At 33.2% G+C, this 11,961-nt stretch overlaps 1 long non-coding RNA gene across 1 annotated transcript; it reads left to right on the plus strand.

Moving 5' to 3' along the window:
• Positions 1-9,508: 9,508 nt before the first annotated feature.
• On the plus strand, positions 9,509-10,451 carry LOC113724465 (uncharacterized). The gene is made up of 2 exons (XR_011839825.1): positions 9,509-9,669; positions 9,862-10,451. It is a non-coding gene; the product is annotated as an uncharacterized lncRNA (long non-coding RNA).
• The last annotated feature ends 1,510 nt before the right edge of the window (positions 10,452-11,961 follow it).

Genomic DNA, 11,961 nt, shown 5'->3' on the forward strand with positions numbered 1-11,961 from the left:
CAATGCCTTGTGCAATATCAAATGAGTATACAAACCAGTGACTTTTGTTCATCACTAGAACCAGTATCTGAAAATATAATGTGTTAGACTTTACAAATGCAACATATTTGATATAAAATAAAAGGTATTTGATCCAAGAGTTGTAAGATATTGATCATGATATCGACATTTGCTAGACTTGAAGCATTATCTGCTCTTATTTTGAACCACTTGTTCAATTGCGAATATAAGTCATCATCAGACATTTTCTCAAATCGGTCTACATGTTGAATGGCAGCCTGCCCAACAAATAAATGAAATTGGATCGAAAGTCATGCGATAGTTAGAAATTGCACGAACAATTCATACTATTTATTAAACATTGAAATCAAATTTTCTAATAAACTAACAATAAGTGAAACTGTATATGCATGGTGTTAGTTGGTGGTAAAAAAAAGTTGGTCATTATACTTACAACAACACATGGCTTGACAATGTACCTCTTAACCTTCATCAGTCTTTTACTCATATCATTATTCAATAACTTTGCATACATATCAACGACCTAAAAGAGGGGTGAGAATAACAACAAAATTTTTTAGCATTTCAAAAGGTGAAACTATCTCCACAACTATAGTAAGTAAATTAGTCAAATAAAAAAAAAAAATTTTTCTCGTGGCTTAGCCTATCTGTTACCCAATGCTTCTTCCGCAAGGATTGCATATCTCTTCGGTTAAAGCTAAATTCAAACATAGACACTAATATCTTACTACATTGAACATTGAGTCAACAATGTTAAGTTCAATTATAAATGAATATGAATAAAAAATAGCATATAACTCCGAATATTATCACATAAAAAAGATTTTACCTCTCATCTCCCTCGTCTTGCCATGTGAAATTCGCAATATGCCGGCTACATTGTGTCAAAGTAGCCTGGATTTGGATCTGATAATCAGTAGACCTGATGAGGGTGTTGTGCCTTGTCATCCGCAATGTCTTGTGCATTCGGCCATGTTTCGCATCTATATTAAGTCAAGAATAGCAAATTTTTCAGTAATGATCAATTTTCATATCATTTACAAAGTGCAATAACAAATGAAAGCAAAATTTCAACTAGAACATATATAACTTGCCTTCGCACTCTCTTTTTTTATATCTAGACCGACCCTTCCATTGTGTTGCAGCACATAGCGAATGGTGCTCTACTACAGCTATTGATGGGGAAGTTACGCCTGCATCCAAGTAATGAACTTCTACAATTTTGCTATCCCTAACATCTTTCATGACATTGGGCTGCTGCAACTGATGTAATGCTGTCGTAATTGCCTTGGCATCATCTTTTCCTTCTTTTTCTTTGGACTCATTTGCCTCATCTTCACCAAAATCCTCATTCCTATCCCTAACACATGTCTCGTCTTGGTTGTTTTCATATTTAGATTTGTCTGTATCAGAATCTATAACAACCTTTGCCTTCTCATCATGGATCATTCGTTTTTTTGCCTCTTTTCTTGTGGATCTAATGGCTGCCTGGAAAGATGATGGCATGGCACTACGTTGCGAGCAAAGGATACTTGATATGTTCGTTACACTTTGTTGGCACTCGATTGCTATTCGCTTGGCATTCGCGGCTTTTGCATATAGAGTGGTTAGATGAATCTGAATATACAAAAATCAATGCAATTAATCCTCATATTGGTACAACTTCAGACATATTTGCATTCATATTAGATTTAATTTGTTATCTTACAGCAATTTCTCCATATCCATTATTTACCATCTGGCTAATCACATCCGATGGAAGCTCATTAGCTTCCTCTTCCTCATCTTCTTCTCTGTCCATTTTGTTTGACCCCACTTTTGTGGACAAAAACGTATATTATAAGTTGCACAAAGTAGTTAACCACATAATATAATGTCTTGCTAACTCAAATTCCAAAAATATCATTGTTTCAGCAATACTTACTAGCTTTCCTTTGCCAAATTTTCCAAGACCACCCAATTCTAGTGTTTCTCTTTCCATTATATTGGCATCGGTCCATGCTTTTGCTATAGGGTAGGTCCTACGAACACAATGATTGAGTATACTTATTCGATCATAATAATGTAGCTGCAAAATAATAACAACTTATCCTTGTTAGATATAATGAATAAATATAAGGTAAGATCATCCAATAGTTGAGATTTCTTAACTTACCAGCAAAAATAGGATGCAACCTCCAACATTTTTGCGGGCATTACTTTCCATATTCAATAATTTTTTGCATAAATCAGCTCTGACGAACTCAGCTCAATTAAATTTTGCTATTTCTGAAGTTGATTGTAAACTCTTCCATAAATTGGCTTTAATTTCAGCTTGTGTTGTTGGAGCAAGCAAGCACCCACATGTAAAAATAACAAATAATCTGTTGAATTCATCCCCCACCTCCATGGATATTTGCTCATCTACTATATCATGCCAATTATACTTCTTCTTCGTAGAATAATGTGGATCGCTATCAATTCCATCATCTCTAGTATCTTCAACCGGCACTAGCCCCTCACCAGGAATTCCAAGAGCCTTTGCTATATTCTCTGATGTTACAGGCAGTACACGTCCACCTTCAAGTTGTATATATGAGTGAGTTGGATTGAAATTATTCACCAACCACATGCATATATCCTTTGGAAGGAGGTGACATTGGATCTCCAGTAATCCACCAAAACCTATTTCTTTTATTGCAGTTATTTTCGCCCCATCAATATGACCTACAAACTTTAAAAATTTAGCTGGTGTGTACCTAAACCTGTATGCCAATAAAAACAATATAACAATGTTGATAAAAATTAACAAATAACAGTCCAATACTTGCACTTGCGCTTTGAAACTTCTAAATCATTTAATTTAAAAACAATAAAATTTGATGCTACGTCCTTACTTGTTTTGCTACTTCACTCTTTATGCTTTCTCCCCTATCCGTTATAGACTCCTTGTAGATTTTCATAAGCTCCTTATATTTCTTCATATCTGCTTCATTTTTCCATACAAGCTTCTCCTGATCACTCAATTTGTTCCATGCATTTCCAGCAGCTATGTTTAGCTCCTGAATTGTTAATGTCTTTCCCTTTGCTTTTTGCTTGCGTGCGAAGTCAATCCTACCATGATTTAATATGATTAGATCCATCACATAGACTTTTGATTTTATCATGAGTTTTTTAACTAATTCAAAGCCCCAAATGTAGACAATAATCGTTCTATAAAGCCATATATACCTGTATGCAATGAAATCAGTTGGTGGCTTCACCGGATTTACTGGATTATTGTCATAATGTTCCTCAACCTGCTTGCCTTTATCTTTTGTAAGATTCATCTTCTTGGTTCCCTGACGTCCCATAATGTATTATTTCAAACTGCACCAAAATAAATGACATGACAAAAACATAAGGGATAATTTCAAAATCCTATCCCCTGAGGTTTCTTCACAGAAGTGTATTATCACATTTCTGTTGTTACAAATGTACAAGAGGTTTACATAAAGTTACAAAATGTTCAAAACTTGTTACACTATTTACGGACGGTTGATCTAACAACTGTTCCTGCCTCACTCCCTAATATTAAATAGTCATGCAGTTTCCAATGATGTTAACAGCAACAATGGACATTATGTCATTATCAAAATTGCAATTCCTAAGTAAACAATCAATTACCATCAATTGAATAATGAACATTATGTCATTACCTAATGAAAGGAACTCCTAGATAACCACAAAATCAACAATTGAATAACCATACTTACAGTTGTTCTTTGCCATGTACACTATACACAAGTGAAAGAACACTCTGTTATTTTAAAATCGTTATTAGATTTTCAAATGCATTTTCTCTTTTGATATATTTTTTTAATTTGTTTTGCACATGAATGGGAGCATTCATAACTAAGAACATACATTTCCAAGAACGTTGCTCCAGCCATTCGGTGATCAAGGAGTGAAGTAATTGTCATTCATTGGGAACCAAAAATTGGAATATCCAATTTTGAATTTGTCGAATTCGGTAATGAGATTTTTCAAATCAGAAATTTCGAATTCGAATTCGAAATCGGAATTCGGAATTCCTATTTCGATTTCAAATCTGTTTTTCATATATATATATATATAATATAACATTTATATTATAATAATAATTTTTATATTCATGAATTCGGTGAAATCGAAATTCCTATTTCGATTTCAATTTCGTTTTCACACATAACATTTATATTATAATAATAATTTTTATATTCATGAATTCGGTGAAATCGAAATTCCTATTTCGATTTCAATTTCGTTTTCACACATATATATAATATTATATATATATATATGTAATATAATATTTATATAATAATAATAATAATTTTTGTATTCATGAATTCGGTGAAATCGGAATTTACCGAATTCCGAATTGAATTCGAAATTGATGAATTCGAAATCGAAATCGGTAAAAAATTCTGATATCAAAATTTCGAAAAATTTTGATTTCAAAGTTCCGAATTACCGATTTCGATTTCGATTCACACCCCTAAATAAGAACATATAGTTCCAAGAACGTTGCTCCAGCCATTCGGTGATCAACTACAAAAGGGGTATTCAAATTAGGAGTGAAGTAATTGTCATTCATTGGGAACCAAAAAAAGAAAAAAGTTGACAAGGGGAGGCAATAGAAGTTGCAAATCCAGAGGATTTTATGTGCCAAGTTTAACTTGCTAGCAACTAGAGCATGTAAATTAATCAACTTAACATTTCAGCCTTTTAAGGTAAATATGATTTCTCAAGATGCTTTCAATGTGGACTTGAAGAGTTTTACTAGGAAATGATTCACTTGGTAGCATTAGTCATTGATTTGATCCGTACCTTGTAAGCTTGTACAATGTCCTATGTAATTAAAGCTATGGCTAAGATGTTAAAAGTTCAAGATTTGATGCACATAAATATCCCATGAAAGGTTTAAACAACCCATCTAAACTTCATTCACATGTCTGGATGACAAATAGATGACTCCACCCTATGTTGTGATTGTAGTGAGAATATTAATAATAAAAAAAAAGCGATGCGTTACAATAAATAAATAATTGAATATAAATGACATAAATGTTGATGTAACCAATAAGGGACCAAATTCCTCTTTGAACTATAGGTTGGGGGTTTGAACTCTACCTGTAGTGAAAAAATCTAAAGAAGTGATAGAGCACCTCTTTGATTTAGTCAAATTCTTATATCTACTACCCCTTATGATAGTTTATGTTATAGAGATATTATTGTTGCCATAAAAAAATATATAAATGTTGATGTGAATTGACTAGAGCTGGCAATTTGTCCCAAGTCCCAATGGGCTACCCATGCCCAAAGGAACTTTGGGCGGGATGGGTATTATAATTTGGTATTGGGTTTAAATTGGGACACATCCCAACTATACCCATTAATGAATGGGAAAGGATGGGAAATACTTGGGTACCCATTGGGCTCAAATGACAAGGGCTCCGTTTGGATTAGCTGTTTTTGAGGGGTGTTTTTGAAATATTTTATTGTAGCAGTGTATATGAAAAATTTTTACTATAAAATTTTTTTGAAATATTTGATATACTAATATGGATGGGATGTTTCTTGAGTTATTGTATATTACTGTAACATTGTATTTGAAAAACTTATTTTTTGAAAAAATAGTCAATCCAAACGGAGTCTTAGATTCAAAAATCATCTTTAACAATTTTTATAGTCATACCAGCGAATATAATCTAGTAGTCTTCCTAGTCATTATCCACAAGAATTTCCAACATTTCAGTTAGTTTAGACCTGTCATCCTTGGACAATGATGAGGATAAATATTCAACATCCTAAGGACCTTGGCCATCTTGATATATGTTGGAATATGGTTGTATATCTATCTTTTCTTTTATTTGTTAATCCAATTTTTTATGGGAATCTTGAGTATAAAGCACTTGCATGTTTATTTAATAAAACTAAAAGAAATTTAATAAATCAAAAATATTAAAATTATATAAAAAATGAATTAAAGGAAAAAAAATATGTAGAAAATGGATTTGGGTATTGGGCGGGATCAATCTAAACTCATCCCAAACTGATCCCGCCCAAGTTAGTCCCAAAACACATATGGGTAATGTTGGGCCCAAACCCATATGACTCGGTTCCATCTCAAACCCAAGCAAATCCCGCCCATCCCGCCCATTTTGCCACCTCTAGGTATAGTTAGTACATAGGACAGGCGGCTGAAATGATCACGTGGAATAGAGCCGCAAAAGCCAAGAAGTTTAGATTGATCCCGCCCAATACCCAAATCCATTTTCTACATATTTTTTTTCCTTTAATTCATTTTTTATATAATTTTAATATTTTTGATTTATTAAATTTCTTTTAGTTTTATTAAATAAACATGCAAGTGCTTTATACTCAAGATTCCCATAAAAAATTGGATTAACAAATAAAAGAAAAGATAGATATACAACCATATTCCAACATATATCAAGATGGCCAAGGTCCTTAGGATGTTGAATATTTATCCTCATCATTGTCCAAGGATGACAGGTCTAAACTAACTGAAATGTTGGAAATTCTTGTGGATAATGACTAGGAAGACTACTAGATTATATTCGCTGGTATGACTATAAAAATTGTTAAAGATGATTTTTGAATCTAAGACTCCGTTTGGATTGACTATTTTTTCAAAAAATAAGTTTTTCAAATACAATGTTACAGTAATATACAATAACTCAAGAAACATCCCATCCATATTAGTATATCAAATATTTCAAAAAAATTTTATAGTAAAAATTTTTAATATACACTGCTACAATAAAATATTTCAAAAACACCCCTCAAAAACAGCTAATCCAAACGGAGCCCTTGTCATTTGAGCCCAATGGGTACCCAAGTATTTCCCATCCTTTCCCATTCATTAATGGGTATAGTTGGGATGTGTCCCAATTTAAACCCAATACCAAATTATAATACCCATCCCGCCCAAAGTTCCTTTGGGCATGGGTAGCCCATTGGGACTTGGGACAAATTGCCAGCTCTAACTATACCTGAGCCTTATTTTTTTTATCCCTCTTCAATTGTAGTAATTACATAACCACTGGGCCAATGGTTCAGTGGCCACCAGGGAGGGGTTTAAGTCCCTCATTGAATTGTAGGTGAGAATTCAAATCTCATCTGCAGCGAAAAAATTTAAGGATTATGTCATATCACTCTCTTGATTTAGTTGGATCTGTATACCCACTAACCCCCTACCACAGCCTCTTTAGGCTCCCCCTCTTCCCTAGATTAGGATAGAGGAGGTTATACAAATGTATCGTTACTGAAAAAAAAATTGTAGTAATTACATAATGCATGTCTATCTTTGTTTGTAATTACATAATACAAATGTATTCGTGTTTTAGATAAGGGAGACTAAATTGGAAAAAGTATGTAAATGCGATAGGAGACAATAATGCGTTTGGAGGTATTTTTTGAAAAATTTTACTGTAACAGAATTTTTATAGTATATTTTAGAATATTTTTAGAAAATATTTTGGAATATTTAAGAGTTGAAGAGTTTTTAGAATATATTTTAGAATATTTTTTAAATATTAAAAAAAATTAGACTACTTTTTAGATTTTTTGAAAAACTTAGCAATCCAAACAGAGCCTACATTCTATAAGGCATGACTATGTATTAATTTACCGTGAAATCCAGATGTCACGGATTTTGAAGTGACCCTTACAATTTGGAATTTTTATTGATCAATCGGAATGGAATTTAATTTCCTTATGGAGCTAGGAGTTTCTTGATTATTTTGGAAACAACATTTCTCGTTTTATTCAGTAGTTAGTACTTAATAGAATTATATTAGGAATATGATTCTTAACCTTTTGAGGGTATCGCAAGCACTATTTAGTTTGGTCTAGGGCTGCAAACGAATCGAGGCGCTCGCGAGCCGCTCGCGAGCGGCTCGAGTTAAGCTCGAGTCGAGCTCGACATTAATCGAGCTCGAGTCGAGCTCGAGCCAGCTCGAGTCAAACTCGAGCTCGAACTCGAGCTCAGAATATTAAGCTCGTTAGGCTCGCGAGCTTGAATATATATATATTTTTTTATTTTTATTTTTATTTAATAATAAAATTACGTATATTATATATATATATTTTTTATTTTTTATTTTCATAGTGAAATTACGGATATATCCTTAATATTTTATTATTTATTCAGAAAAAAAATATTATTTTATTTATTTTTTTTAAAAATAAAATTTTTTTTTTATTTTTTTCGAGCTCGAGCTCGACTCGACTTGATTCGAGTCGAGCTCGAGCTCGAAAATTGCCAGCTCGTCGAGCTCGAGCTCGAGCTCGAGCTTGATAAAATTTAGCTAAGGCTCGGCTCGATTACCTCAAAACTCGACTCGGCTCGACTCGTTTGCAGCCCTAGTTTGGTCCTGACTCTTTAATAGGAGGGACAAAAGCCAGAACCGAACAAGGGATTCATTTGCTTTTGTTTTTCTTCGTTCGTTAGAAAAAAAAAATACAATTTTTCTTATTATTCTTTTTCTTTCTTTTCTCTTTAACAATAAACTCTAATATTCCTTTTAGCTGTGATTTCACCATGAAATGGCTAAATTCCTGTTTTAATAACAAAATAATCAAAGTTTTGGTTCATTGAATACTGTGAGATCTAATTTGATTTATTGTTTCATTTATTTATAAATATTTATATATTCTCTATTCGTTCTTGAGATGATTATTTTATATGATTAAATAACTAATCACTATTTAATTATTGGAATAATATATTGTCATCTTAAATATCAAATCTGTAATTATTTGGTAATTTTAGTGTTTATGACAAATGATATAATTTAATTGTAATAGAAACTTTTGAATATATATCATGAGAATATATAATCTAATATAAATGAACTGAACTTGTCAGTTTGTTGGTGATAATGGGTAGTCTTTTCTAATAATTAATGCTATCAATAAATTAAATTCTAAGAGTTTGTTTAGACTGTCTAATTGGTAAGAAAAATAAACACAGACTTTATTGTGGTTATTGACGCAGTAATGAGAGACAGACTATCAAAATTTGTTGAACCATAACCAATTTATTTATAAGTAAATAATTTTTGTCTTTGCATTGAGGATCAATTAAATGAACCAAAATAATGATCAATCCTTTGACTAGAAGCTTGTTTCCTATTGATTTATTTTAGAGAATTTCGCCAATTTGGTCCCTAAACATTTTCACTTAAACCAATTTCATTCTTGATAAAATATTTTAACCAATTTAGTCCTTGAACTAATTTTTTACTTTCAATGTAGGACTTTTCACTGCATTTTACCCAATTTGCGTGGACCAACGGGGGTATAATTGTCACACTGGTTTAATCTTTTGCAATTAACTGACGAAACAAATTAGATTGAAGGTACTCGGTAATTACCAACTTTGTCATCCAATCCAAGTCAACCCCGGTGGCTTCTTTTTTTTATAATCATCTTATTTCTTCGAAGAAGCAGATATCCTTTCTTTTACAATAATATCACCTCCACGAAATCAAAACGTAGAATGCAAAACGTAGCAGCAGCAGCAGCCCTTCGGCTTCCAGTTCGAAGCAGTTGAAGAGTTGCAGTGATTGCCATACAACCAGAACGCCTCTGTGGAGAGGAGGTCCAGCTGGTCCCAAGGTGCATTATCTTCTTCTCTTCTATATATATATATATATATATATATTTGTAAATAATATCCAATGGTCTCTCAATCTCTATCTATATACTCCAGGCTACCACTCTTAGCATTTCTTGATAATAGAGTGTGTGTTTTGTTTGGTGGAGTATTTATTTACATATCCTTAGCGTTTGTTGTTGTTGCATCATCAGTCACTGTACAATGCATGCGGGATCAAGTACAACAAGAAGAGGAGGGAGCTTTTGGGACTGGACAGGGGTAGAAATGACAAGGGCAAGAAGAAGAGGAAAAGCAGTAGCGGCGGCAACAAGAGCAACGAAGGAGGCGGAGTGGGGCAATCGCTGAGGATGAAATTAATGGCGTTGGGAGGAGAAATGGTGCTACGGAGATCGGGAAAGCTGATGGGGAAATTAAGAGAGGAAGAACAAGCCGCTATACTCTTGATGGCTCTCTCGTGCGGATCTGTCTATGCTTAATAATAGTAATTAGTTGCTAGAAAACAACTTACTAGTTTAGTAGTAGAGTACAAAAACTCAAAAATGCTTCTCTCCACAGTAGACCGAGCGAGTACTGGTAGGTGTTTACTACTTAAAACTAGGCAGGCTAGATGAAGCTGAAGCAGAAGAAGAAATATGTGTAAAAGCCCCCTTAATCTCCATCCAACCCCCCCCCCCCCCCCTTTTTTTCCCCTTTCTGGGTTCAACTCTCCGACCCATGTCATCTCTTTTTTCGTGATTGAATGCATGTATGCCGATTAGGAATCAAATATCCTTGTAATGAACGAACTGACTTCCTTCCTTCCTGAACCCATTATTTATTAAATTCTTTTTTAACCATTTTTGATCGACTTATCAGTCAGTACCAGTACCAGCAAGTAAATCTTCGCCTGCTAAAGAAATGTCGAGTGTTGCTGATTTATTTCGATTTCTGGGTTTAATTCAATCCACGACGAATATTCGCAGTGCTCCGAAATGAGATGATTATAAAAAAAAAAAAAAAAAAAAGAAGCCACCGGGTTGACTTGGATTGGATGACAAAGTTGGTAATTACCGAGTACCTTCAATCTAATTTGTTTCGTCGGTTAATTGCAAAAGATTAAACCAGTGTGACAATTATACCCCCATTGGTCCACTCAAATTGGGTAAAATGCAGTGAAAAGTCCTACATTGGAAGTCAAAAATTAGTTCAAGGACTAAATTGGTTAAAATATTTCATCAAGGACGAAATTGGTTTAAGTGAAAATGTTTAGGGACCAAATTGGCGAAATTCCCTTTATTTTATTTAAATTTTTGCATCATTGTCTTTATTCAAGTGAGTTACTTAGATTAATTTCTCAACAGTCCCCCTTTAATTTAATTGTTTTACAAAGAAATAAATCGTACAGTCCTCGATAGGGGTGGGCAAAATTATCCGCTAACCCGAAAATCCGTTATATCCGATTCGATCTAACCCGAAAATTAGGATATCCTATTTTTATTATTTGATTGGGTCAAAAGAGAGTCGGGTACCCGCTAAGATGCAGGGCGGGTTAGGGTCACATAATTAAAAATTCGCGGGTACCCAATCCACCCCGCATATATATATTATTTTTATTTTTATACACACACTATAAAATAATAATTTAGAACAAAATAAGTAATTTTATTGAACAATTGCATTATAAATATGAGAGACTATAGTTTATTTACAATATTCATTTGTAGAAGTCATGATCTTTTATTTTAAAAAAAAATTAATTAATGTGGAACATATATATTAAAAATTGTGCTACTTATTTCAAATTTTTATTGATTTTAAATTCTTTTAATTTTTTCCTTTATCTTATATTCTCTTCACATGTTTGTTTCTTGGTGGGAAACCTTTTTTAGAAAAAAATTTATTATATCTTAGATGAATGTGTAAAATATAAAATTAAATTGGTATAAATCATTTTTTTTTAAAAAAATTAAATGATAAATGGGACGAGACGGGTACCTGCTGACCCGACCCTATCTCAACGGGTACCCTATAACCTGCTGATATGCGGCGCGAGTAACGATCAGAAAATAGCTGACCCGCAAGGTGCGGATTGGATCAGCCAAATGGTGAATGGACGGGTATCCGACCTGCGCCCACCCCTAATCCTCGAGGATATGACTCTACTCATTACTATATTTGAGTATATATTTTCGGAGTACGAATTTTTATTTTTGTTGGTTTGATACCATTAGCCATTGCCATGGAGGCTTCTATAATTCTATTTGGCCTAATTTATCTTCAAGAAGTTTATTCTTGCCATTATAAAATAGCTG

Source organism: Coffea arabica, chromosome 2c (genome assembly GCF_036785885.1).
Source record: "Coffea arabica cultivar ET-39 chromosome 2c, Coffea Arabica ET-39 HiFi, whole genome shotgun sequence".
NCBI classification, from domain to species: domain Eukaryota; kingdom Viridiplantae; phylum Streptophyta; class Magnoliopsida; order Gentianales; family Rubiaceae; genus Coffea; species Coffea arabica.